This window comes from Dasypus novemcinctus, chromosome 22 (genome assembly GCF_030445035.2).
Source record: "Dasypus novemcinctus isolate mDasNov1 chromosome 22, mDasNov1.1.hap2, whole genome shotgun sequence".
In the NCBI taxonomy this organism is placed as follows: Eukaryota; Metazoa; Chordata; class Mammalia; order Cingulata; family Dasypodidae; genus Dasypus; species Dasypus novemcinctus.
Window position 1 is genome coordinate 38,718,761 of NC_080694.1, and position 27,941 is coordinate 38,746,701.

The 27,941-nt window shown below is 50.6% G+C and overlaps 1 long non-coding RNA gene across 3 annotated transcripts; it reads right to left on the reverse strand.

Moving 5' to 3' along the window:
* Positions 1-27,941, reverse strand: LOC101423366 (uncharacterized). 3 transcript variants are annotated; one of them, XR_011647035.1, is made up of 6 exons: positions 27,432-27,941; positions 9,753-9,911; positions 8,213-8,457; positions 4,433-4,542; positions 2,445-3,380; positions 1-1,408 (listed from the first exon to the last, which is right to left on the reverse strand). It is a non-coding gene; the product is annotated as an uncharacterized lncRNA (long non-coding RNA). The 3 variants fall into 3 exon arrangements; XR_009182737.1 differs by having other exon boundaries at positions 8,213-8,567; XR_001118139.3 differs by lacking the exons at positions 1-1,408; positions 2,445-3,380; positions 4,433-4,542 and adding an exon at positions 4,568-7,215 and having other exon boundaries at positions 8,213-8,567.

Sequence of the window (27,941 nt, forward strand, 5' to 3'; positions counted from 1 at the left end):
TGTATTTAACACATCTTTTTTTATTAAAACTTTTTTTCTCACAAAAAACAATATAGACTGAGTGTATTCCATTTTTAGTGGAGGCAAGGTAACAGCTTTTGTTCCTTTTCTGACTGGAGATATTTGCCATTCCTTAGCCACACCACTACAGGCTTTGCTTTGCCAACAATAAACACTGATGAGGTTTCTAAGGCGCGCCAGGAACTGTGATGAAGCAGCAGGGAAACCAAAATGTATGAAGCACAGTCCTCAGTGGTCAATGCAGTGTTTGGTAAGATGATAACACATTTCCCTCGTAGAGCTCCTTCTCACCTTAACAGCTACACGGCATTTCATAAACAATTGCATTAATAGCTGCTGGGGGGAGGCGGATTTGGCTCAACTGACAGAGCGTCCGCCTACACACGGGAGGTCCGCGGTTCAAACCCCGGGCCTCCTGACCCGTGTGGAGCTGGCCCATGCGCAGTGCTGATGCGCGCAAGGAGTGCCGTGCCACACAGGGGTGCCCCCCGCGTACGGGAGCCCCACGTGCAAGGAGTGAGCCCTGCAAAGAAAGCCGCCCCACTCGAAAAAGGAGTGGCATGGCACACACACACAGATGATGCGGCAAGATGACACAACAAAAAGAGACACATTCCCGGTGCTGCCAACAAGAATACAAGTGGACACAGAAGGACACACAGCGAATGGACACAGAGAGCAGACAACAGGGTGGGGCAAGGGGAGAGAGAAAAATAAATAAACCTTAAAAAAAAAAAAAGCTGCTGTGCCCACACACAGGGAGGTCCCATGGCCATCGAGGGGAAGCGGGGGTCAGGACTCAGGATTTCCACGGCTCGTTGACTCCTGGAATCGCTCCTGGCGCTCCTCGATGCTCTTCTTGACTGCCTCTGTGGGTAAACTGATGTGTCCTTCAAACCCACGTACCAAGAAAGCTACCTTGATGCCCCAAGACTCAGCTGCCTCCTCTGTGATCCCCACCGCGTCTCGCGACGGCCTCCTTCACTGAGTAAGCATTGGTTGGCAGCTTTGAAAGGACGAGGACTGACTTTCCTGGTCCTTGGAATCCTCAGCCTCTCTCGCCCCACCCCTCAGAGCACCCTGCTGCCCCTGGCAAAGCGGGGGAGCTGAGGTTGACGGAATCGAGGAAGAATGAGCAGGTGCTACAATGTTTCCCGTTGTGGAGAAAGCTTAATCCACTCGAGCAGGTCAAAATGCTCCACAAACAGGCGGAAATGTCCTCTCCTCCTGCCTCTCCCCTTCCCATCCCAACTTGAAAGAGAAGAAATGGGAAGAGCCTCCTAATGACATCCTTCCTCGGAAATTCCTTTTCAGCTGCGTAAAGCTCTTCCAAAACTGGCTTCTTGGCTTTCATGTGGCAGGAGCACTTTGTGAGAACCAACTGCGGCTAAAAGAAAAGACTTTTAAAAATTTATGTATTTTCTTAATTAGAAAAGTTGTGGGTTTACCGAGAAGTCACGCAGAAATTGCGGAGTTCCCATATACAGGAAAAGACTTTGCTAAGCGAGGTGAAACCCCTCCCGTCAATGTCTTCAGGCTCTGCTGTTCCTCCCCGAGCACATCCGCGCAGCTGCCTCTTCCGTGGGGCAAGGGGCACAAGGGAGGCTTTGCCCCCAAGCCCCAGGCCTCAGGGAGAGGAAAGAGCTGCCAGCAGCAGACGCTTTCCCCCTGCCCAGAATGCCCTTCCCCACAGCTCTTGTTTTATTTTTTATTTTTTATTTATTTCTCTCCCCTCTCCACCCCCTCCACCCCACTGTCTGCTCTCTGTGTCCATTCACTGTGTGTTCTTCTGTGTCCGCTTGCATTCTTGTCAGCGGCACCGGGAATCTGCAACTCTTTCTGCTGCATCATCTTGCTGCATCAGCTCTGCGTGTGTGCGGCACCACTCCAGGGCAGGCTGCGCTTTTTACACGAGGGGCAGCTCTCTTTACGGGGCACACTCTGCACGTGGGGCTCCCCTACACAGGGATACCCCTGCGTGGCAGGGCACTCCTTGCATGCATCAGCACTGTGCGTGGGCCAGCTTATCACACGGGTCAGGAGGCCCTGGGTTTGAACCCTGGACCTCCCATGTGGTAGGCGGACGCCCTATCCCTTGAGCCAAATCTGCTTCCCCCCATAGCTCTTCACCCAGTTCCAATGCCAAATGCCACCTCCTCTGCGGCAGGCAGGTCCTTCCAGGCAGGTGGAGTGCCCCTGCCTCGGCAGTCCTCCCCCGGCCTCCCTTGTGTGTGCCCTGATCCTGCTCTGAGCGCGTTACAGGTGAAGTGCTGAGGTCAGCAGGCATCTCCCACCCCACCCCACGGTGAGCCTTCAGGTCGGGGACTGTATCTTCCTCCTCTCCCACCACCTTGGTTTCCCCTCTCCCTGTTCACACACATTGCGTCTCTCTCTTTTTCTCTTAAACACTCACACACACACACCTTCTGAAAGGGCATGCTGAGGTGCAGAGACTCTCCTCTCCATGTCCACAGGGAAGTGTGACTAAATCCCTCCAGCCCTCACAGCTGAGCCCCCATTTTTCGTTCTCTCTGAAACACAAATACTGAACTTGAGCCACACCATCCCACCCCCCTTTTATGTCTTGAGAAAATATTTCTCCCCTTTGGGACCAACCCCTGCATTTCCCAAGTCACCTTTCATAAGAAAGTACTTGTGTTCTTTAAAAAAAAACAGAACAGTTTGACTTTTTTCCCGGCATCTCGCGTTGTGGCCCTCTTATCTGCTTGCAGGCTGTTTCCTGGGACTCTAGGTATCCTAATGTTAAAAGCTGGAGGAGCCTGGGGGAAATAGCCTCCACCTGCGCCATTTTACAGGAAAGGAAACTGAGGCCCCGGAGAGAGGAGGGACTTGCCCAAGGTCACATGGTCAGCTGGTGGCAGGGGGCGCAGGGACGGCACCCCTGGGTGATTAGCTGAGAGTTCACTAGGCAGTGGCTTCCGTCTGTTTAGTTTTCAGCTTAAAAGGCAGAATTGAGCGTCTCAAATGCGATGGTACCATCACCTCTCAAGAGCCAACAAGTAAAAAGGACAAAAGCCATTCTTTAAAGGAGGCCGCACTTCCCTTCCCCAACCACCCCCCACCCCCCCCCCCCCACCCCGCCCAGCCTCCCTGGCCCTCCTCCTTGGCTGGGAGTATCTGGGGTCTGCAGCCGCCTGTCACCCCCTCCCACCCCAGACCTCCAGAAAAGCCAGCGCCTGTCGCCGCCCAGTCCCCTTCCCGGCTTAGACAGCTGAGCTGGGCTTAGGTACGTGGGGGCGTTTTCCTGATTGTCCAGGGCTGGCAAAAGGGAGAGAAGCGGTTGGATGGGTGTAATCTCGCTGTGCAGGGCAGCCCGGCTCCAAGCCTCCTTCCAGCACCTGCAAGGGGGGGCGGGAGAGGGGGGAGAAGAAAAGCAGCTGAACTTGACAAAGGCGCTTGTGTGTGGCTGCAGTTTGGGGCGAAGCCGGCCCGAGAGCAAAGGCGGGGAGGGGGCGGGGAGGAAAAGGGCCAAGAGCCGTGCACGGAGAAGGGGGCCCTGCTCCACTAATCAGAGCACCCCGGCTTTTAAAAGGACTGGGAGCGACTAACTGCTACTACACCCCAGCTCCCCCACCTCTCCGGGCCTGGGGGGGGGGCCCTGCCTCAGTTTACCCATCTGAAAACGCCCAAAGGAGGCGGGTCCTCTGGTAGCCCACGGTGCACGGGAGGAAAGGATGAGGGTGCTGGTGAGAGGGGGGAGCTTCAGGGGGCAGGTGCGGGCAGGGGCATCCGCATTTCACGCGGCCCAGACGCGCCGCAAAGCCGCCCCCTGCGTTTCAAGGCCCTCCCGGGCGCCCTGCCTCGGGGGCCTCTCTCTTCCCCTCGAGACTCTAGAGCCTCCAGCCCAAGAGGACAGGCGTCTCCAAGGCACGCCCGGGCCAGGCGTGCGTGGCTAGCTCGCCAGTTCTCTCCCCGCCCAAGGCGGAGAACCCTGCGCTCACCCACCCGCAGCGCCCGCCCCGCGCACGTGCGGGAAGGAACGCGGCTTGGGCTCCTCGCGCGCGCCTCTCCTTCCCCGCCCCTGGGTGCGCCCACCCACCGCAGGCCTCGCACCGCGGTGCCTGGCTGCGCCCAGCACGCCCCCTCCTTGAAAAAGGAGGGCTCCCCGAGTGTTTCGGGGTCGCCCGGCACGCTGGTGACACAGCACCGTCGTCACCTGCCCCCCTGGCCTCTCTTCACCCTGAGAACGTGGTGGGGCTCGTGGCGGCGAAACTCGCCAAAGAGAAGGCCCCCCTGCCTCCCCACCCCAGAGTTGATCTCTCAAGCTGGTCCACGCTGGGCAATTAATCTGCCTTTCAGGGGGCCCCCCAGGCCCCAGGAGCAGCTTCCGCTCGCTGTGAGCTGTGCTCTCTGTTCACCTGCCTCTCCAGTTTTGGGGATGGCTGTTTACCCTCTGGCCCCAGTTCTCTGGTGGATCCAAGAAGAGTGGTTGAATTTCAGCTTGCTCGGCGTTTTTCTTGTGATGACAGGAGGGCTTCCAAGCTCTTTGTGAGTGGGTCACTGGAAACCAGAAATAGACCTGTTCTTTTTTTACTCTTCAAAATGAGTAAACTTTATTTCGACTTCAAAAAAATAAACTAGACAAAGGGTAGGTTAACAAATTAGGGAAGCATTACTTTTTAAAAATTCCTGTCCAGGCACATTTATCTTATTTAATTCTAAAAATAAACTCAGTTGTTTCTGCAATGTTCAGAAAGATGAAGAAATGAGCACAGATAGGTTACATGACATGACAAGGTCTCCTTTTTAACGAAGAAAATGAAAGAACAATACTTGATCGTAATCACAGCTCATAAAACTAAATCTCGTGTTCTTTTCTTTACCTTTAGCATTAATGCAGTACCTTCTTTGCCTTTGCTACAATATTCCTGTTAACTGTAGTCTACGAGTTACATTAATTGTATTTTCCCATGTATCACCATATTCTTAACACCTTGTAATAGAGGAACACTCTTGTATTTTACCATTAACCACAACCTTCATTTACCACCACCAATTTGTTCTTTGTAGGAAAAAAAAAAAAAGGTGGGGAATATTATTCGTCAATAAAAAGTTTAAGAGGAGCAGGTGTAGCTCAGTGGTTTGAACCCCTGCTTCCCTTGTACAAGTCGGGGGTTCAATTTCCGGTACCTACCGTAAAAAAAATTTAAGGGAAAAAATGGGGGGGGGGGCGGGAATGTAAAGGAGGGGGTGGAAATTAGCATGCGGGGAATTTTGATTCCGGCATCAGTTCAAAAAGGAGCCAATGGAGGCGGGAAAATGACGCCGCGGACCCTGAGGTTAACTGAGGGAGGCGGTGGGTTCCCTCCCAGCACATCACTTGAGGGGTTCCCCGGAGCCCCCCATAAGCTGGGGGATCTGAGGAGCAACGGGGCGAGGCGGCGGGAAGGAGGCGCAGGGACGCGGCTCTTCCAGCCCAGCGCAGCCGCCGGCAGCCCCAGGCCCGTGCCCTGCAGGGGCAGGCCCCCTGCCTGCCAGGTAGGACGCGGGGCTCCGTTTCTCAGCCTGCAAGGAGACCCCCTGCAGAGGAAGCATTGTGTTCCCAATTGCTGGTGCTAAATATTTGATGGCGGCAGCTCTCCAGGTGCAGGTCCTCCCACTGAAGGCTGGGGCAAGCAGCCCAGCCCTCTGGGGCCTGGGGGTGAGGGGAGTGGGTGGCACCGGCCCGGAGCTGCGGGGCACCTTTGCTCAGAGGCTGTTCAAGCATGGATCGGTTTCAGCCACACTACAATCCAATCACGCATATAATGATATCCCCATTTTTAAAAAAGGTTTATTTCTACCCCCCTTATTTTCTGCTGAGTTTTCTTCAGTGTCTGCTTCTCTTTAAGCACCACTGGGTACCGATCCTGAGACCTTCCGGAGCGGGAGAGAGGTGCTCAGTCTCTTACACCACCTCAGCTCCCTGGTCTGCTGTGTCTCTTATTGTCTCTTCTGTGTCTCTCTTTGATGCGTCATCTGGCTGCACCCGCTCTCCGCGCGGGCCAGCACTCCTGCGTGGGGCAGCCCTGCACTCCGCTCACTGCTTGGGCCAGCTCGCCACGCAGGCCAGCTTGCCCTCACCATGGGGCCCTGGGAGGTGAACCCTGGACCTCCCATAGGGTAGACAGGAGTCTAATTGCTTGAGTCACATCCGATTCCCAATAATATCCTCATTTTAAAGGCTCAGAACAGTTGCCATTCGGCTAAGGTTCCTCAGCCTCTGGGGGAGCTGGGATTTGAACCCAGGACTCCAAACTCCTCTTTGTATTCTCCACACTGCCCTCCAGAGAGATCCCCGGAGGCACTAATGCACAATCCCGCATCTAAAGCCATGGGTGAAGGAAGCGGTAAAGGAGGAGTAAAAAAAAAAAACAAAGTTAAAAAATTATCCCCTAATTCATTTACAGCTTGTTAAAGGATGTCATTTGTCCTAACCATCTGTAAACATTCTGTCTGCTTGCAAATTTTCCTTTTGTCTTTGGGTCTTAACAGCCATTGAAAAGCACGTTGCATTCCCTCTTCACATGGGCATCTTATGATGCTTAAAAATATCCATAGCATTAAAGAAATGAGCGATTTAAATAGGGGAGCCCCTTCCTGCTCTCAGGCAAACAAAGCCCCTCGGGGAGGAAACGCCTGCAGCGGCAGAATTCTTTCCGAGGGGCAGATGCTTGCCTCTCTGTCCGGGGAATGAGTGAGTGGAGGCTTCTGGCCACCAGCGGGAAGGCTAGAGCCAGAGCAGTTTGCAGGGTGGAAACGCGAGCAGCCGGGCTCCTTCCGGGCAGAAGGAAGACTCAGGAAGAGGGAGGATGTGGCTCAGTAGAGAAGGACGCCTGAGGGTTCCCGTTCACGCGGTTTTGGGGAAGCATCAGCCAGTTTCGGTTCGGGATTCTCAATCGGTGGGGAGTTTCTCTTCACCCTACGTTCAGGACTGTCGCAGGCGGTGAGGCCAGGGCCACCGATCCGGAGCCAAGGCGGCCATTAAGTCCCGGCACGGGCAGGCAACCCGACCCGCCCGGGAAAAGCCGGGCTGCTTGGTTCGGGGCCTTCCTATCACGCTGGCTGCACCCTATTTTTTTTCTTTCCCAGAAGCTTCTTAGATCAGAGAGGTCATTTCAGAGCTGAGGGGGGCCCCAGGAGATCTTGAGGTCGGCGCCGGGGGGATGCCAGGTGGATGCCAGGCCATGCAACCTGAAGGAAACATCTGACTTCTTAATTCTAAGTGTGTGGGGGGGAGCGGGGGAACAGACGATAGACACGTGGGGGCATCCGCCCTGGCCAGGGGCTATGAGGAGTGGGGGGATGAGGAGGTGCACGTCGAGGGTAATATGGGGTCAGAGCAGCCTTGGCGGAAGCGGGATAGAGGGTGCCGGCCAAGCCCCTCCACCATGCACCTCATCACCTGTTGCCCATTGCAGAATCGGTGGTTCCCACAGAACAAAACGAGCCCCGTCTAGGCAGGGGGCTTCGCTTGCCCCTCTCTCTTTCCCATTCACACCCCCCACCTTTCTCACTTCCCCCCTCCTCCATTCTTCTTCCTCTAAATCTGTCTTCCCGCAGACACCACCATTCACCACTTCCCGCTGTCCTTCCTTCTTCTCTCTCCATTCCCACTTGTGTTTATGTGTCATATGGACACACACTGGACACTGTTGTGCCAGGTCTGGGGTTCCCAACCCTGGCTGCCATGGCACAAACTGCTAGTTGGCCCCGGTCTCCTGAGCTACCTTCCTCCCAATTGTTAGCTGAGCACCCAGAATAAAAACTACACTTAACATTTAAGTGCGGTTCTTTGACTGTGCTCTGGCTCATGGGAAGCACAGCAAGTACATCATGTGCAACTTTTGGGAAGTGATCATAAATGAGGAAGATGCACTTTAGCTTTCCTTTCCATTTCCTTGTTAGTAGTAGGTGGACGTGATGGCTGGCACTCAAGCAGCCATTTTGGTCTATGGAATGTGTGTGTCAGAGTCAGTTCCTGTACCTCCCAGAATTTGCTCAACCATGATTTTCTGCCCCATGCCACTAACTGTTCTCTGAAAGAATTGCCTGAAATCAACCACATTCTTGTAAGCCACAGAGGGATCTCAATTTTTGTTGAAGGGAGACTTACAGTGTTCCATGCCATCTTGTGGCAGGGGTTATGGTACTGTGACATTTTACCTGCTTGACTGGGCTGGTTCCTTACCTTCCCTGCATGCACAGCCGGGAGCACATTGCTTCAAGCTTCCCACCTTCTGCCCCACAGCTTCCCTGTTGCTTCTGTGGCGCAAGACACCAGGGGATCTGCTCACCACGCATTCTTCACCAGATGTTCCAGGCCAGGCCCGTTGGGTGAGCGCCACTGGCTCACGCTCATTCACGGGTAGGTTCACGCTGCAGAGGGTTCTGCTGCTTTCCTGCCATCGAGCTTTCGCTTGCAGAGAGTACCACCTGCAAGTGTGGGGTTATGATGCTCCATGAAGCAAACTTTCACCACTGGGAGACAGAGCCGGGCAGATAAAGTCTTCACCTTTCCTCTTCTCACATTCACTGTGCCAGGGCTTGAGAATAAACCATTGGTTGCATTTCTTAAAAACTGTGACTGGCCTGGTAACACATCCCCTTTGTCTTTCTCCACCTTACTTCCCTTTTCTCCCTCCTTCTGGCTTTCTGGGGTTGTAGCCCCCAATAAAGTATTAGTACGTGAGCGTGTGCCTCTAGCTCGGGCTGAAACAGGAAGACATCTGGAGGATGGCAGAGAAGCAAGGCTCTGGGCTTTTCATCTGAGAGAGAAATGCAGGTCTATCATAGGGAAGCTCTGGCTACTTTGGATTTTCTGTTGCTAGCAACCTTAAGCCTAATAAACACAGCTGCACAGGGAGAATCACCTCTGGGTTACAAATCACTGGACCGAGGGCTAGTCCATCATTAAGATAACACTTATCGCCCTTAGTTTCTATTTTACTTTCAGTGGCACTGCCTTCTTTCGATTCATTCGGCCATTCCTCGCCTGTGGGCGTCCACAGATAGAATCACTCCTTTGTGTTCTCCTGGCCCCTCCCACCAACCCCCTGTTTAAAGGATAAGGGAACCATATCTCTTGGAAGGTTAGGATTTGCCTAAGGGCATGAGCTCTTGAGTGGAGAGCCCTGGCTTTCCAGCTTCCAGTCTCTTAGCCTGCACCAGAGTTTCATCTCCTCCCCTACAGAGATGGCACAGTCTGGAAGTCATGAATGCTGCTCTCCAAATTTCCAGTTTTCCTTCTGGTCACAGGGAGGGATTGCTCTTTCCCAATCCCCTTGAAGTTAGAAAAGGTCCTATGTCCTGCCCAGGCCCAAGCAGTGTGAGTGGAAGGAATAGGGATCTGGGAAGAAGTTTGAAAAAGTAGCATCTTTCTCCTCTGGCCTGGAAACCAGTAGCACTGGGGGAAGTGCCAGCTTGGGCAGCCTGAGCCCTGGAGGGAAGATGACATGCAGGAAAAAAAAAAAAACCCCAGCCAAACCCCAAGGGACACAGCGAGAAAGGGATGTGCAAAGGGGCTGTTTGTTTATAGGAGCTTAACTCAACCCAACCTGACTAATGCAAGACTTAAAGAGACAGGTCAGTAGCAGAGGTTCTGGTGCCTTTAAATTTGTTTTGAAAGGGGACCAAATGAAGCCAATTTTATTACAACAGCGGAGCTCTTCTCAAATTCCTACAACCCTGAGATTTTCAGGAAGGGCGTGTCTGTGTTAGTGGAAACTTACCCGCGAGGGTCCTGAACCGCTTTCAAGCCGAGATCCTTTGTTTCTGTGCTCCAGGACCTGCACGTTAAGGAGTTGTTTCCAGGTCTCTCCCATCCATTCCAGCTTTTCCACAGCTCTAATCTACGGTGAGGTTGGGCATCCTCCCTCCAACCAAACTGGCTTTAAAAAGCAAAATGAAACAATTTAACATGCAAGGGATTTATAGTGGGGTGTTTTTTTTTTTGCTTAGAAAGAGACAAGTGGCCCTTGCAGGAAATCCCTGCAAGCTGATGAAGAAGTCCCCTCTGCGGAATTCCAGGAGCTCCTGGGCCATTCTGCTGGGGACAGAGGGAACTGGTGCAGGGCTGGGGTGAACAAAATAGGGGGAAAGACATCCATGCCTCCTGGAACCCAGCGGCTTGCCCAGAGGCAGCACATTTCCCGGGGAACTGACCCGGCCGCCTCCCTTTAGAGTGGCCTCATAAGACAGACGTGGCTCCCACGGGGACGGGGAGAGTGGCCCCCACGGAAGGGAGGCCGGCCCCGCGCCGCCCCTTTCTCTGGGCAAACACGCCCGAGCGTTGAGGCACTTCTGGCCAAACCCTCTGCCTGGGAGAGTTAACACAGGGCGAGGGGGGCAGGGACTCATGCCTGGAAGCTGAGCTCCTCGCTTCAGGAAAGAGACCCGGGGCTCCTCTGGGCTTGCAGACGTTGCAAAAGCTTGGCCTGCTCCAGGAGCGAGTGGAGGCCGCCCCAGCCTTCCCAGGACTCGCCGGCAGGGCTCGTCGATGCCCTGGGCTTTCTCCCGGCCGCCCTGCCTTCGAAACCCTGCAGAGCCTTCCCAGTGGACCCCTCTGGCCGCCGGGCTCCTCCTCGCTGTAAACGTTCACTTTATTGCCAGCCACTAAGGGAACCCCTCTCCCTGCGCTGCGTAATTCACCCTCTCAGCGCCGGTCTCCTACTCCAGCTGCCTTGTCCTGAGGGCAGGAATCACACCCCACTGTCTTGTCTTTTCATCCCACCCTCAGAGGTAGGAGATCTTGCTGGGGACAGACGGTCATTTAGCAAATGCTCTGTCGGCTTCATTTAACTCGGAGGCTGGGCTCAAGCCTGGCTTCCAGCTTCATTTTTTAGAATAGAATTTTCCCCTTCAGGTTTTTATTATGATGACTGGTGTTGTTATTATTATTCCAGAAGCTGGAAGCTATCAGTAAAAATAAAATCGTGCACAAAAATACCGAGTTTCCACCCGCCTCCCTGCTATTAACACCTTGTATTGGCAGAGTACGTGGATTACAAGGCATGAAAGAACATTTTTTGTCATCGCACTATTAACTAGAGTCCATGGCTTATAACAGCGTTCTCGTTCCTATTGTTTTTCTTTTAATTTTTATTCTAGCGACACATATGACCTAACATGTCCCCCTTTCAACCATGTTCACATATGCAATTCAGGGCCGTTAACGAGGTCCCAGTGTCGTGCTACCGTCACCGCCGCCCATTGCCAAAGCTTTATGACGACCCCAGATAGAAACTCTACACGCCACCCTGGGCCCTGGTGGCCCAGATTCTAGTTTCTGACTCTATTGTTGCTGGGTTTACTCTAGGTTCTTGCCTAAGCTACAAAAATATGAATTTTAAGAGCAAGTCAAGTTAGTTAGGCCAGTAATTTATTAAGGAAGGAAGAGAAGAGAAATGGGAGAAAATAACAGATCAGGGGCCCCAGGCAAAGAGGAAGGGGCTGAAAAGGGATGAAGAGGGCTGATTTACAGACTACAATTCCCATTACAGATTACAAATGTCCAGGTTTACGTGCATGCTGATCCAGGTGGGGTGGGGGAGAAAAAGGCAAAGACAAGGGGAAATCATGGCTAGAACAGGTCAAGGAAAAAGGGCCAGATTTAGCTTCCACCTTGGGTTTTTTTTTTTTCCCCTTAATTTTTTCCTAAATGTTACATTTAAAAAATATGAGGTCCCCATATACCCCCCACCCCCCTCACCCCACTCCTCCCACATCAACAACCTCTTTCATCATCGCGGCACATTCATTGCATTTGGTGAATACATTTTGGAGCCCTGCTGCACCACATGGATTATAGTTTACATTGTAGTTTACACTCTTCCCCAGTACATTCAGTAGGTTATGGCAGGATATATAATGTCCTGCATCTGTCCCTGTAATATCATTTAGGACAACTCCAAGTCCCGAAAATGCCCCCACTTCTCATCTCTTCTTCCCTCTCCCTGCCCTCAGCAGCTCCTGTGGCCACTTCGTTTATTGAACATTTAATTATTCCTTTGCTAATGGCTGGGGAGGAGCCCCAGCTGCTGGCTGTTTTGACTGGTCACCCCACCCCTCAATCCCCCCCCGGGCGGCCCCAATGATAAGGCCCCTGGAGAATACCCAGGGCTTCTCCTTGATTCTGCAGGAAATCTCGTTCAGAATGGGGGTTCTCGCAGCCATCTTGTGGCCACGTGGGCTCCCCACCAGGTCCCAGATGTCTATGGATTCCCTATCTACCAGCCTGCCTCACTGTGAATTTACTCCTTCTGGTTATTTCATAGCCATTTGATCATCCCATATTTGGCATATCTTCAGGGTTCACCCACATTGTTGCATCTCAAATAGACTGGATTCCGAGGGTCACGGACCCTTAACTAACTCTTTGTGGCTATGTGGTCCGAGCTCTGCTCAGTGTCGAGCACCCGTTCTCTGAGAATTTTATACCCTTTCTTATTTGGAGGACAAGATGACCCATGTGTTTCTGATATTGTTTGGAAGGAGCCTCTAACTGTCCAAGAAAAAGTAGAAGAACTTTCCAAGACTAAAAGCATGAAAACTAACTGCAGTCTAGAAAACGTCGCAAAGAAGATCCCGCGCACCAGTTCCACCACCGCCGTCCTGAGCTGCCATCATCTGTCTTCGCTCCACTGAATTTGTACAACAGATTCCTGACTGTCCCCTGCCCTGTGGGTAGCCCCCCTGCTACCTATTGCAATAGCCAGCCCCTGGGAGATCTTGTCTCTAAAATAGAAGCCAGCTGGCACAGCCCCTCCTTTTTTTTTTTTAAGATTTATTTTTTAATTTATTTCTCTCCCCTCCCCCAGTTGTCTGCTCTCTGTGTCCATTCACTGTGTGTTCTTCTGTGTTCACTTGTATTCTTGTCAGCAGCACCAGGAATCTGCGACTCTTTTTGTTGCATCATCTTGCTGCGTCAGCTCTCCGTGTGTGCAGCTCTCCTTTTGGGGCACACTCCTCGTGCGTGGGGCTCCCCTGCACAGGGGACACCCCTGCATGCCACGGCACTCCTTGCATGCATCAGCACTGCATGGGCCAGTTCACCACACGGGTCAGGAGCCCCTGGGTTTGAACTGTGGCCCTCCCATGTGGTAGGCGGACGCTCTATCAGTTGAGCCAAATCTGTTTCCCTGGTCCAGCTTCTCCCATGTGGTAGGCGGACGCTCTATCAGTTGAGCCAAATCTGCTTCCCTGGTCCAGCTTTTAATTATTATTATTTTTTATTTTAACTCAGTTAATCCTTTATTAAATTATGTTCTACCTTCAGGCTGGACCAGAGTTTCCTAGGATGTGAGGTACTGTGGATAATGGGGCTCCCCACCTGTTTAAGTGGGGGAGGCTGGCGAGGGTGCAGTGTGCTTGGAAGCTGTGGCCACACTCTGTTGGACCTGCTGATCTACTGGCCCGTCTTCCTCACTAGCCAGCGGGCCTCTGAGGGCAGCAAGGACGCCTGGCTGGTCCCTGGCTACAGTGCCCGGTACCAGCAGATGCTCTATATTTTCTTGGTTAAATGAGATGGCTAAATGCACGAGAGAATGAGTCAATCAATGAAAGACATAAGGAGACATGGGGATTGAAAGCCAAATAGCAGACCAAAAAGAAGGAAAGGAAACTCTCCTCTCATGTCAAATAAGGTTAGAAATGGACTCCGTGGGGTTGTCGTGAAGATTAAGTGAAAAAACCCAACGGGAGGCCCCTCACAGACCTGGTGCGCAGCGGGCACCCGCTGACTGTTAGATGCCGCTGGTCTTCATCCTCGGCTCATCATCATCCTCATCAACCCACTGCACGCACAGGGACACCGAGCGCCCACAGCAGGAGCCAAGCCTGGAGCCAGCAGTCCTGCCCCCGGGGGAGGCCGACGCGTGCAGGCCGATGCGAAGTCAGAATAAGCTGCCCTTATCCTGGGTGCCGGGAGTTCTAGAACCCGGGCCCGGCCATTACGCGAAGGAAGTGACCCTGCGGAAGGAGATTGGGGTGTCACCCCGCCGGACCCCAGCCCGGCACAGGGCCAGGCTCTTCCGGGCGCGGAGCGGGGCTCGGGCGGCAGCGCCCCTGCCCGGGGGGCCCCTGAGCGCCCCTGCGTCCCCCTGGCGCCCTCCTCCGCTCCCCACCTCCCGCTGCCTCACTGGGGGTGGATGGACATCGCCGCACGGTGGCCTGCGCTCAGACAGGCGGGGAGGGCTACGGAAAGTATGCCCCTTGGCCTGAGAACAAAAAGCGAAGCAGCCCCCAGAAAAACTCCCCGGGCGCTGGAGGGGCGGCGAGGACGGCGCTGCCCGGGCCGCGCAGGGGGCCTGGCGGGGTCTGCGGCTCCTCCGGGGGCGCACGCCCCCTCGGGACCCATTTCCCCTCTGGGCTTTTCTCCGGGTGGTTTCTGTTGTAACTGGAGAAACCCAGGCCCCGATGGGGTGGGGGGGCGGTCCCGACCTCCAGGGAAACCCTGGGGTGGGGGGGGCTGCCTTGTCACCGTGACACCGTGAGCCTGGGGACCCAGCGAGGAAGGAAGAGGGGAGCGCGGGGGAGGGGGCGGGGGCTGCACGGGGACAGGACGACGGCGCAGGGGTTGTCACCCGAGGGTCGCCCTCATCACCGTGCCCCGTGTCTCCTGAGCCAGAAGCGCGCCCGGCGCTCGGGGCTGTCCTCAGAGCACACACCTCGGAAAACAGGGCCCTCCGGCCTCAAAGCGTCCAGCTACCCGCGTCCCAACAGCACAGCTTTGGGAGGTTTCCTGGGGGCTGTTTTTTGTTTGTTTGTTTTTTACGTAAATAACATTTTATTTTATTTTTTAATTCATTTTAAGAAAATATTACATTAAAAAAATATGAGGTCCCCATTCACCCCCACCGACCCCACCCCACCACTCCCCCCACAGCCACACTCTCCCCCCGTCATCATGACACATCCATTGCATCTGGTGAGTACATCTCTGGGCATCGCTGCACCTCATGGCCTGTGGTCCACACCATAGCCCACACTCTCCCACGTTCCATCCAGTGGGCCCTGGGAGGATCTAATGTCTGGTAATTGTCTCTGCAGCACCACTCAGGACAACTCCAAGTCCCGAAAATGCCTCCACATCTCATCTCTTCCTCCCATTCCCCGCACCCAACAGCCACCATGGCCACTTTTTCCACACCAATGCCACTTTTTCTCGATTACTAACCACAATATTTCATGAATAGGATATCAGTAAGTCCACTCTAATCCTTACTGTATTCCTCCTTCCTGTGAACCTTGGCTTGGTTGTGTCCATTGCACATCTATGTCAAGAGGGGGTTTAGATTCCACATGGATACTGGATGCAATCCTCCTGCTTTCAGTTGTAGGCACTCTAGGCTCCATGGTGTGGTGGTTGACAGTCTTCAACTCCATGTTAGCTGAGTGGAGTAAGTCCAATAAATCAGAGTGTAGGAGCTGAAGTCTGTTGAGGCTCAGGCCTGGCTATCATATTGTCAGTCCAGAGATTCAGATCCCCTAGATATATCTTAAACCCCAGCACCAACTACAATTCCAGTAAAGTAACAGGGAAGGCTTGTGAAAAGAGATCACATCTGAGTCCAGCTCCATCATGCAGAAACACCAACTCCAAAGAAGGGCCAACTGACATGGCAGTGAACTCCATCTGCCATGACCATAAAACCTGTGGGTCTCTTTAGCCCTCAGAAGAACCAATACCTGGGGTTGTATCTGCTTTATCTGTCTCTGAGACTCTGCTCAGTTGTGCATAAGGGCAATCCTTCTGACAACCTCCAGACTCTTTTTTAGAGACTCATAGCCATATAAACTCATTTGTCCTTTCCATTTCCCCCTTAATTTAGATCAAAAAGCATTTTTAATTCCTGTTATTATATGTAGACAGGGATATTCTGCTGGTCCACATTGAACCTTTTATTCAAGGTCATTTTCTAGTTACATCATCAGCTGGTACTTGGTAGTGATCCCTCGGTGCCAGGGAGGATCATCCCCAGGTGTCTTGTCCCACACTGGGGGGAAGGCAGTGCATTTACATGCTGAGTTTGGCTTCGAGACTGGCCACATTTGAGTAACACAGAGGCTGTCAGGAGGGAACTCTTAGGCACAGTGCTGCTCTAGGCCTTGTTCTTATTTCAGGTGTATAGGCTCACAAGCATAGTCATTAGTATCAGGGGCTCACTGTTGGACCCTCATTCCTTCCTGGTCCTTGCCGTTTCACCTGGGGGACTGCCGCTGCTCCCCTAGGACCACGACAGAGCCCCCCCGGCCAGGAACCCAGCACCCCCCCAGCTGTTGTTTTTAATTGTTTCCTTTGGGTGGGGCTTTGTGGGCTTGAGGGGGACTAGGGATGGGCGGATGGGTAATATTGCCCAAGAAATTGGGGGGAGGGTGGGGCAACATACAAACATAAGAAATTATCAGGTATTGGTTGAGAGTATAATGCTGAGAAAACCTTTTCAAAATATAATTAGGAAAGTTACCTGTTTAAGATACTTAAAGGGGATAATCTGATGTAGGACAGACTCTTAGGGAATATGTGAATGCTCATTTTGCCAGAGTGGGTTATACCATTGGGTAGAGACCCATATAATGAGAGTGAAGGTAGACCCACATCCTGGGGAGGACTGATGCCATCAAATAGAGGGAACTGTATCTCTCAAGAGAAATGGTGGCTCCCAGGGCATTAGGGCAGTTGAGCAAGTCAAGCCCTCAACACTGTTGCAAGTATCTCTGAACATAGCCCTTCAAGCAATGAAGATTGACTGTCACTGTGGGCCCCAAGGGGAGGGGGAAATAGATATTGAATAGATGGAACCAACGTAAGTGTGAGGGTAAAAGAAGTGTTTCACAAGAGTACACAAGGATGGATATAAAACATGTAATATTACACCAAAAACATATAGGGGCCGACAGACTAATAATGTAAATCATAATGTAAAACATAGGATAACTAAAAATTTAGAAAATTGTATAGCTTAAAGTATAAACCACAATTTAAACACAAATGTTACCTTGTTTGAAAGCTATTGTCTCAATATCTGTACATCAGTTTCAGTAAATATGGTATGAATATGTTAAAAGATTATTGCTGTGGAAGGGAAAAGGTTTTATACTGGATATGTGGGAGTACTGTATATTGTATATATGAATTACTGTGATCTATAGCTCTTGTGAAGAGAAGCTTAATAATTAGGAAAAAAGAAAAGAAAAAGATAGAATGTAGAATTTTTCCAAATCAATATGTATTCTATATCTAACCTTTAAACTCATTGCTATATTCCATTTACAGTTAAGGGAACCTGGCATTATACTGGGCTTCACTTTTCAGGAAGTTCTGGATCACAGAGTGGTTCAACAATGGCAGCAGAGGAATACTGGTATGGGATGTTATTGACAGGGGACATATGGTTGACAGGGAGTTATACAGGGCACGTGTCCAGGGTGCATGGAAATGTCTGGGGGCTGTTTTTAAAAACGTCAGCGCTTTGTCTTGCCAGCAGCACTGGAACCACAAAGGTGCCCACTGAACATCTGCGGGGAGGGCGGGATGGGCAGCGGCAGATCCACATGAGTCTTGTCTGTCTGTCTTTCTCTAACGTGTGCCCATTCCTACGGTCAGAGGTAAACACTGCGTCCGGAAGACAGAATGCTGCCCTTGTGCCCTGCCCCATAGGTCCACTGACAGGGCCTTCGATGGGAAACTGGCCTCCACCAGGCTGCTAGACCAGGCGAGGAACAGCCCACCGCCATTCCCAGGCACCTGCTCGGTCAAGTCCATCCAGAAGGCTGAAAAGCGCTGGTGGAGGGGCTTTGTTCTTTTCAAACATCTTAAAGGCAGCAAACTGAGAGCACCACGAACCTGAGAAGTCAGAGCCCTTACCTGGCTGGGCTTTGACTGCAGGCTGATGGGCCCAAATACAGCCCTGCTGCTTCCTACCTGTGTGAGTGTGAACGAGTTGCTGGCCCTCTCTGAACCTCGGTTTCTTCTTCTGTAAAATGGGAATTGCAATTGTACCTACTTCATACAGTTATCGTGCATTATGTATTTTAAACAGAAAGTGCTTAGAGAAAGTGCAAGAACTCGTTGAAGATGAAACGGTGGTCCAATTCTTGAACTTGGCAGACAGGGAAACTGCAACGCAGATCATTTAAGCTAACATAAGTCAACTCAGGGAAGCAGATTTGGTTCAACTAATAGAGCATCCGCCTACCATATGGGAGATCCAGGGTTCAAACCCGGGGCCTCCTGGCCCATGTGGTGAGCTGGCCCACACGCAGTGCTGCCGCTCACAAGGAGTGCTGTGCCTCGCAGGGGTGTCCCACATGTAGGGGACCCCCACACGCAAGGAGTGCACCCCTCAAGGGGAGCCACCCCGCATGAAAAGCACAGTCTACCCAGGAGTGGCGCCCCACACACAGAGAGCTGACGCAGCAAGATGGCACAACAAAAAGAAACACAGATTCCCGGTACCACCGACAAGAATGCAAGCAGACACAGAAGAATACACAGCGAATGGATACAGAGAGCAGACGGGGTGGGGGAGAAATAAATAAAATAAATAAATCTTAAAAAATAATCATAATAAGTCAGTTCAGAGTCAAGTTCAGGACCCAGACCTTTGACTCACCATCTAAAGGGTTTGGGATTGTTAAAAAATTATTTTAATTTTTTATTAGTAATTTTTAGAGATGGTATACATTTACAGAGCTATCACACAGAAAATAAATAAAATACAGAGTTTCCATATACTACCCTATTATTATCACCTTACATTAGTGTGGAACATTTGTTATAATTTATGAAAGAACATTTTTAATGCTGTAGTATTACAATTACTAGATGTACATTAGACCATCATGTACAATAGGGTTCACTGTGTTGTACAGTCCTGTCTTTTGTCTTTTAATTTTTATTCTAGTAACACACATATGGCCTAAAATTTCCCTTTTGACCACATTCACATATATAATTCAGTGCTGCTAATTACCTTCACGATATTGTGCTACCATCACCACCATCCATTACCAAGACTTTACAGGCAACAGCAATAGAAAAATTATTATTTTTATGCATCAATCAAAAGGCTCCTAGGTGGTATTGCCCTTTAAAAAAAAAGAAAAAAAGGAAGAGCAGGAGTTGTGGAAAGTGTACCTTTAGGCTTTTGGAGCTAAACTCTTTCCAAACTGAGGGCCTGCTCGCCCAATACTGGGAACCCCGGGAGCTTGTGGCCACAGCCCAGACCTCATGCTGGGCTGCTCTGAGCCTCGCCTAGCATTCTAGGAGGGAAAAAGCCACGCATTCCACAAGGAGCGCCTTTCATCCTTAGCGCAGCCCGTGGGGGTAATTTAAGGCTGGAAAAGCTGAGCGATTTGCCCAGGACCACATGATGGACGAGTGGCCGCACTGGAACTCCCAGCTGGTCTCCTGGCTCCCAGCCCAGCTCAGGGCCCTGGCCCCGTGGGCCCCAGTCCGTGGGGAGAAGGAGAATGGGGAGGGGAGAGGAGAAAGGTCCAGGGTGCAGCGACCTCTCCACAGTCAGGGAAGAAAAGCACCTGCTGCGCTGAGGGTTTGCATAGGTGGTTTTGATGGGATCGAGTCATTGAACTACCAGGAGCCTGGAGCTCTGGCCAGCTAGCACTCGGGCCAAACGTGGACTGACCCTGCTACCGCAGGACACAAGCTCTGCCGTGGCATGAAGAGCAAAAGGGGAAATGTGCGTTCTGTGAAAAAAGTCAGGAACCACACTCCCTCGTATTAGTTTGAAAGCCCTGATCAGCGAGATGATTCACTCACTCACTACGAGGGGAAAGACACATGTAAGCAAATTTGAAATATTTAAAGATGTGTTTGGAAAGAATTGGGAAGGGAAACAATTTGCACATATCTTGGAGATGTTCTGCTCCCTGCTAGTTCAGAAGATGGCTTCCCTCCCTCCCTCCCTGTTCCTTCCTTCCTGCCTCCCTTCCTTCCCTCCCTCCCTCCTTTTTTCCTTCCTCCCTTCCTTCTCTCCCTCCCTCCCTCTCTCCTTCCTTCCTTCCCTCTGTCCCTCTCTCCTTTCTTCCTTCCTTCCCTCCCTCTCTCCCTCCCTCCCTTCCTTCCTTCCTTCCTTCCTTCCTTCCTTCCTTCCTTCCTTCCTTCCATCCCTCTCTCGCTTATTTCTCTCCTTCCTGCCAATGGATGCTAATCAATCATTTACGCATCCAACAAATACTGAATGCCACTCTGACCAGGCCGTGCCGTGGGTGCCAGGGATACAGTGGATAAGAAGGCATGAAGCCCGCCTCTCACGGGGCCTCAGTCTTAAATTGTCGTCTGTTTTGTTGAACACACACTGCAGCACTCACGTAGAAAAATATAGCCATCTCCTAAAACCTACAGCGTTCCAGTCCAAGAGTATTCCCTATTGAACAGGTGTTTCTTCCTTAATGCTCAAAAGTTCCTATTTTCCTCTGGGGAAACCAAAACACAAATGAAGTCAAATGAGAAAGTGACATCATTCCTATCAGACAGTAAGTGGATGGCAGAAATAATAATTATAACCACGGCGACAACCACACACCGGAAAAGAACCCAAGTTCAAGTCACAAATTGAACTCAAATCATTATTTCAGAAAGCAAGCAAGAAAAACTTCAGTCCACCTCCATTTTACATCAAGGCTATCCCCAGCACAAAATTGTCCAGTGAAACAGTCATAAAGTGGTACTGAGTTCCCGAAGGTGAAGGTAACGCTCTAACTTTAGAGAACAGTGCTTTAAAATAGCATCCTGGAGCACAGAGCGTGTTGGTTGGTTTTTCGTGGGAGAGAACTTATCTCCTCTGCAAGACCAGCCATGCAAATGGATCTACCCTGGCCCCCATATATTCTCGGATCCTGAGAAATCTGGGCTGTCAAAATGCTACCAGGCTTGGGTTTTCTGAACAAATTTCCTACTTTCTTTAGTCAATTTGCGCTAGCCTAACTGCCCAAGAGGGCTGCTGGCCTTCCCCGCAGAGGCTGCCTGATCCAATATGGTAGCTGCTAGTCACGTAGGAGCATTTGCAGTGTGGCTAATGCAACAAGGGGCCTGAGTTTTCAATTTTGTTTAATATTAATGAGATTTTATTTAAATTCGGAAGAATCATGTAAACCATTTTTATATTAAACATATTGTGATTGTCATAATAAGCTACTTCTTACTTTGATTGTCACATTGTGTAAAATGTTGTTGTATTGTAGTGAACAAGTTGGGAAGATGCCTCATTGCTATTATGTAAGGATGGGAACTTGTAATGTGTTTCATTGGTATACATTATAGATATCCAAGTAAAGCAAAATTTGTAATAAAAAAAATTGCTGCCAGATCAGGGGACAATCACACTCTTTACCATCCATAGCACAAGACTACAGAAGGCGAGCAGTTGAAGGAATAAGAGAAATTCAGAGAGGGGAGCAGATGTGACTCAAGCAGTTGAGCACCCGCCTTCCACAGAGAAGGTCCTGGGTTCGGTTCCCAGAGCCTCCTAAAGAAGATGACCCAGACGGGAAGCTGAGGCAACGAGGAGACATGATGAAAAGACACAATAGGCAGGGAGAGGATGTGGCTCAAGTGATTGGGCCCCTCCGTCCCACATGGGAGGTCCCGGGTTTGATTCAGGTGTCTCTTAAAAAGAGGATGAGCAGACACAAAAGAGTAGACAGTGAGAGCAAACAACAAGGGGGTGGCAATAAATAAATAAAATCCTTTAAAAAAGAGGGAAGTTCAGGGAGATTCAGTTGGAAGCTGCTCTCGTGGGCCTGTAACTCCCCACGGCTGGATGGGCCCGCGGGTGCCTTTCCTGCACTACCCCAGTCTAAGGGGCCACTTGTATTTTTCTATTTTTTTCTGAGTACCTGGAGGAGCAACAAGAGACCAGGCAGCCCCTGCAAATGCAGAGAGGGAGCTTCGTGGAAATTTCCCCTGGTGCTTCATTGAGTCATTCCCCGTCGTCACTTTGCACATTTTGCACAGTGGCTATAGGCTGGGAGGATACAGAAGTCCCCTGAGGGAAGCGGATGTGGCTCAAGTGACAGGCCTCCACCTACCATATGGGAGGACCCTGGTTCCATCCCTGGGGCCTCCTGGGGAAAAAGGAAAAGAGAAAGCGTGGCGCCCGTGCAAGTGAGTCACGCAGCAAGATGACGACACAACCAAAGGGAGACGAAGGGGAGAGTCAAGGTCAAGCACAGCAGAGACCGGGAACTGAGGTGGCGCAAGTGACGGGGAACCTCTCTCCACATCAGAGGTCTGCAGGATCGAATCCCGGTGAATCCTAGAAGAGAAAAGATGAGAAGAGAAGACAAAAAGAGATAGATACAGAAGATCACACAGCGAATGGACTCAGACAGCAAAAACAGCAGGGCAGGGGCAAAAGCCTCCTGAGCTGCGCAGGGCTGGGAGTGGCGTGGGTAGGACCAGCATTCCTTGGTCCACACAGATGCCGCCTTCGGACATTTGAGCTGCATTTCTCTTGATGAAGGACTCGAAACAGTTCCGCTGTGGAGAAAGCAGTTTAGCTCTGCTTAATTCCCCATGGCCCAGACTTACCTGAGCAGGGAGCTCTTTTTCCTCTAACACCCATTAACATCTCTTGGATTCTAGAAACGCTGTTTGGGAAACACCGATTCTCTCTCTCTCTCACTACGTACGAGGATCTCAATAAAATAGACCAAGATCACAAAAGGTGCACAAGAAAGGTTCATTGAATGAATGACTGGATGAGAAAATGAATGAGCCGTGACTCGGTGGAGTCCCGGTAAGGCGCTCACACCCTCCAGGGCCAGCCTCCGCAGGGACGGGCCAAGCGCTCGCCACCCCTCACCCTCCGTGAGGAGTCGGGGACACGGGGGTCACCCCTGGGCCCCTTCGGCCCTAGGCCCGGCTGCCTGTGCTGGGACCAGGCGGGGGAAGTGTCACCGAGGCTTGACCTGGGCTCACGCCGCCTTCGGCTTGGTTACCAGGGGCTGAAAATCTGGCAAGTGGGGCCACCTGCTTCCATCACATCCCCGCTCAGAAAAGTCACATGATGCTTTGGAGCAAGAAAAGAAAAGCTTATGCTCCTGGTCTGCCACCTTTTATCCCAAACCCCTGGGGCCAGATGTGTTGTGGAATTCAGAACGTTGCAGATTTTTAGAAGATAATCTGGTGCCTATACCATATGTAAGTGAGATAAATAAAGACTATCAATGGCCTGGCCTCAAGTCAGTTCGGGGCAGATTTTGCTGCCAAAGGAGTTTGGGTGTCAAATTTACCAAAATGCTTTTGGATTTCAGAGCTTTTTGGATTGCAGGATTGCAGGAGCCTATCATGTGCCTCCCAGGAAAAGGATACTTGATGCAAAAAGAAAAGGACGGCTGGTGAGTCTGGTGGAATAAATGTAAGGACTTCTGTCTAAGGAAAAGGCTAAAAAAAAATCACATTGCCATTGCATCACGTTGCCCTCATTTGAAAACAAAATGTTCCCATATTTTATTCAGAATCAAAGGACTTGGGACCTTGCTTTAATCTTGTTTGCTTTGGATTGGAATCACTATAAAAGGCATCTACCTAAAAGATCCATTTTTAGATTCTTGAAAAACTTGAAGAACTTTTAAGTTTTAACCATAATGGAGAATGACCCAAAAAAGAGAGGGAGTTTCCAAGGCAAATAATGAAGAATGAAGATTTAGGAAGTCTCCGGTGAATTTCTAAAGTGTTTACGACCAAAGTACCTACCATTTTGGGGGAATTTAAGTCTAATCACATAGTTTTGAGTGGCATCGGTGACAATGAAACAATGCCTTGCTTCTCTCCTTACATGAGCTTACATGAGCTCAGATGCCCCCAGTCTACTGGGGAACAAAGAACTGTGATCACACTGTCTATGGATGACCTTTTCTTTTTCACTTCTGACGTTATGGGTCTCAAGGTCTAACCTAGAAAGCCTGGTTAAATGACAAATACTTGCGGCTGTCATTCCGAGAGGGCCTCTGATTTTCCTAACCCACACAATCAGTCACAACCCAGTCAATATTTTTTGCTTTAATAAATAAAGGACACATGTTCTACAACATGAGGTGCTTGGCCTCAAAGCTCATCAAACAGTGACAGGTGTCCAACTCTTAAACTGGTCGTAAATACTCAAGCCAAGTCCACTCCTAGAATATAATACCAGAGGATTGCACCTGAAGAATAACTGTAGTGTGATTAAATTAAATGATGTCCAGGTGTATTAGCCAAAGGGGTGCTGATGCAAAATACCAGGAATTGGTTGGTTTTTATAAAGGGTATTTATTTGGGGTAGGAGCTTACAGATACCAGGCCATAAAGCATAAGTTACTTCCCTCACCAAAGTCTGTTTGGAGCAAGACGGCTGCCAACGTCTGCGAGGGTTCAGGCTTCCTGGGTTCCTACGTTCCTGGGGCTTGCTTTTCTCTGGCTTCAAGGTTCCTCTCTTCCTGGGGCTGGCTTCTCTTTCCTCTGTGAGTTCACTTGCCGGGACTCCAGCTAAAGTCTTCAGCATCAAACTCCAACATCAAAATTCTAACATCAGAAACCCTCAACTCTGCCCTTTGCCATGCCTTTTATCTGTGAGTCCCTACCCACCAGGGGGCGGGGACTCAATGCCCTAATCATAACTCAATCAGGCCCAGGTACAGATCAGATCACAAGCATAATCCAATATCTATTTTTGGAATTCATAACCATATCAAACTGCTACACCAGGCACCATTGAAACACCCAGATTGTATCTTCTCTGCATCAGGTCAGGTCCTTGGACAAATGGAAGAAGAGAAACTTTGCAAACTCAAGGTGCAGCCAAGGTTCTAAATAAAGCATCCTTTAGTTTATGCCTTTTCTTCGGGTGAGACCGCCCCTAGCTCATCGGACCGCCCCTAACTTTCACAGCTCTCTAGATAGAACGACTCACCAATGCCTGAATGATCCATCCCTGGGTCTACATCCCCCCAGTGTATGTCTGTGGCAATTTGGCTCAAAGTTCCCAGATAATTGGCCTGTTTCGTTATGTCACCGGAGACCTGGCCTCACCAGCCACTCAGTCTCAGTAACCTCAAGAGGGGAATTTCCTTCATCGCATATCCAGCGGGGGATTTAGGAAAGCGGGTTCCTCTGCACTCATCTGCAATTCCCGAAAATGCAGAGAGCACCCATCGCAGCGTGTGTGTTTCTCTCCACGTCTTCAGGGGCGAGAACCGGAGTCAGGCGCGGTGGCTGCAGGAATGACGCCCACGGCCAAGGCCGCAAGCCTCTCGCTCCCAGGAGGCATTTGGGCTGAGCTGCTGGAGCTCTGGGGGCGGCGAAGAAGTAGAATTCAGCTTCCTGCACAGCCAGGGCTTGGCCGACGTCCAGGGGAGGGCCAAACAAACTGGAGCCCTCGGTGGCCAGAGTGCCTGTGGTTCGAGTCTAGCTCTATCGGTAGCCAGACCCCGATTGGATGGGGTGCGAGGAGAAGCCCAGAGGGAAGCTGCCTTTCACGGGCTCCATTCTGCAGGACGTCCACGTGAAACCTTAGAAAAGTGCCTGGATGTAGTAAGTGCTTAAGAAAAACAAATACTTCTCTTGTTGCCTGCCCTGCCCCTCTCCAGCCACCAGATTCTCCTTGGGATTACCATGGAAATGGTAAGATTTCCATGGAAATCTTTAGCTCGTATGGAACTTTGCAGGGAAAGAATTAGTTTTAGAAGGGCTGAATGCCGGAGAGGATGTGGAGAAATTGAAATGCTAGTGCACTGTTGGTGGAAATGGAGAATGCCGCAGCCACCGGGGCATGTGATATGGCAGGTCCACAGAATGCTGAACACTGAATTCCCATATGACCCAACAATTCCGCTTCTAGGTATATTCCCAAAGAAAGTAAAAACAGCACCTCAAACACTCAGTTCTACACAAACGTTTATAGCCAAAAGGAGGAAACAGCCAAGTGTCCATCAACAAATGACGGGGTAAAACAAAATGTGGTAGACACAATACGATGTTATTTGGCCAGATGAAAGAATGAAGTTCTGAGGCACGCTGCAACACAGAATAACCTTGAAAATGTTATTCTCTGGGAAACGGATGTGGCTCAAGCAATTGGGCTTCCATCTACCATGTAGGAGGTCCAGGGCTCACAGCCCAGGGCCTTCTGGTGAGGGCGAGCTGGCCCACATGGGAATGCCACCCCGTGCAGGAGTGCCGCCCAGTGTGGGAGGGCTACCCAGTGCAGGAAAGCTTCCCCGCGCAGGAGTGCCAGCCGACAAGGAGAGCTGGCACAGCAAGATAGTACAGCAAGAGACACAGAGGAGAGAAAATAAGAAGACGTAGCAGAACAGGGAATTGAGGTGGCACAAGAGAGTAAGCGCCTCTCTCCACTCCGGAAGGTCCCAGGATTGGTTCCTGGAGCTGCTAATGAGAAGACAAGTGGAATCAGAGAGCAGCCAATGGGGGGAACAGGGTGGGGGGAGAAATAAAAAATTTAAAAAAAGAAAAGAAAGTGTTATTCTCTGTGCAATAAGCAAGGCACACGAGGACCAATGTTGTATGATGTCCTTCATAAAGGTGGACTAGAAATAGCGAATTCTCTTGAGATAGAAAGTCAATTCATGGTGGCTAGGGAATGGGAGGAGGAGTGTTTGGTTGGAAAAACAAAAAATAAAACACAAAGACTGACTTTCCATTTAAGTAGCTTCCTTGAAGTAGCAAAAGTATAGAGATGGAGGGAAGCGGCTATGGCTCAATCAATTGGGCTCCCGTCTACCATTTGGGAGGCCCTGGGTTCGTGTCCTGGGGCCTCCTTGTGAAGGCAAGTTGGCCCACACCGGCAGAGAGCTGACAGCCCGCGCCACCCACAACAAAGGGAGATAAGCAGACACAGAAGAACACGCAACGAATGGACGGAAGGCAGACAGCAAGCAAGCAGCGGGGAAGGGGTGGGAATAAATAAATAAAATTAAATTTTAAAAAGTATAGAGATGGAACTAGATCTGGGGTTTCTATGGTTAGGGGTAGAAGGAGGTGGAAGCCCGTGAAGAGATCCCGGAGGAGTAGCAGAGTTCTGCATCTCACTGTGGAGGACACACCACTCTCTGCATGTGAGGAAACTGCACAGAGCCACACACACACACACACACACTGAGTACATGTAAAAATGACAATACTTACATAAGCTCCTTAGATCGTACTGCTGTTAATTTTCTGGTTTTACTACTGTATTCTAGTTACGTAGGATTTTACTGTTGGGGAAGACTCTGTGAAGGGTACGTGGGGTCTCCCTGCACATTTTTAGCAACTTCCTATTACTAAAATTAATTTCCTGAGAAACCATTTTTAAATGACAGAGTCCACATGAGTGAATTATACATGCAGAATGATCAACAGCTAAAGTAAGCATGTATAGATATACAGACAAACTGTAAATAATACTCACTGTTTTGTTCCAGTGTCATCTTTGCACACGTCCCTCACTATGGGGTTGGAAAAGCCCTTAGCCAGAGGTATCATTTGACAAAACTCCAGGGGTCATCCTTCATGTTGTTGTCTCTGTGAATAACACCCGTTGGAGTTGTGCAGTGTACAACCTATGCAGCAGGACACAGCAACCCTGCCCTTAGCCAACTACTGTAAACAGATGCACCTCAGCCGCTGATTCTTTCTTTCATCCTCCAGGTTTCAGGACCTTTCTGTATCTCAAACTGCTTCACCTTTAAGTCAGTCTGCATTGGAAAAAATCATTTGTTGGTATCGGCACTGGTATTCTGACGGCAGAGAATTTTCCATTTCTCCGTCTGCAATTGCTCAAACTTTGTACAGGAAAACAGAAATGCTAGCAATCTAGACATGGCCCCTCTCGGTAGCTCCGGTGTATAAATAGCTCCCCAACTTCTTTGCAGAAAGAGAACCTCCAGCATGAAAGCTACCGGAAGCAAAACTCCCCAGC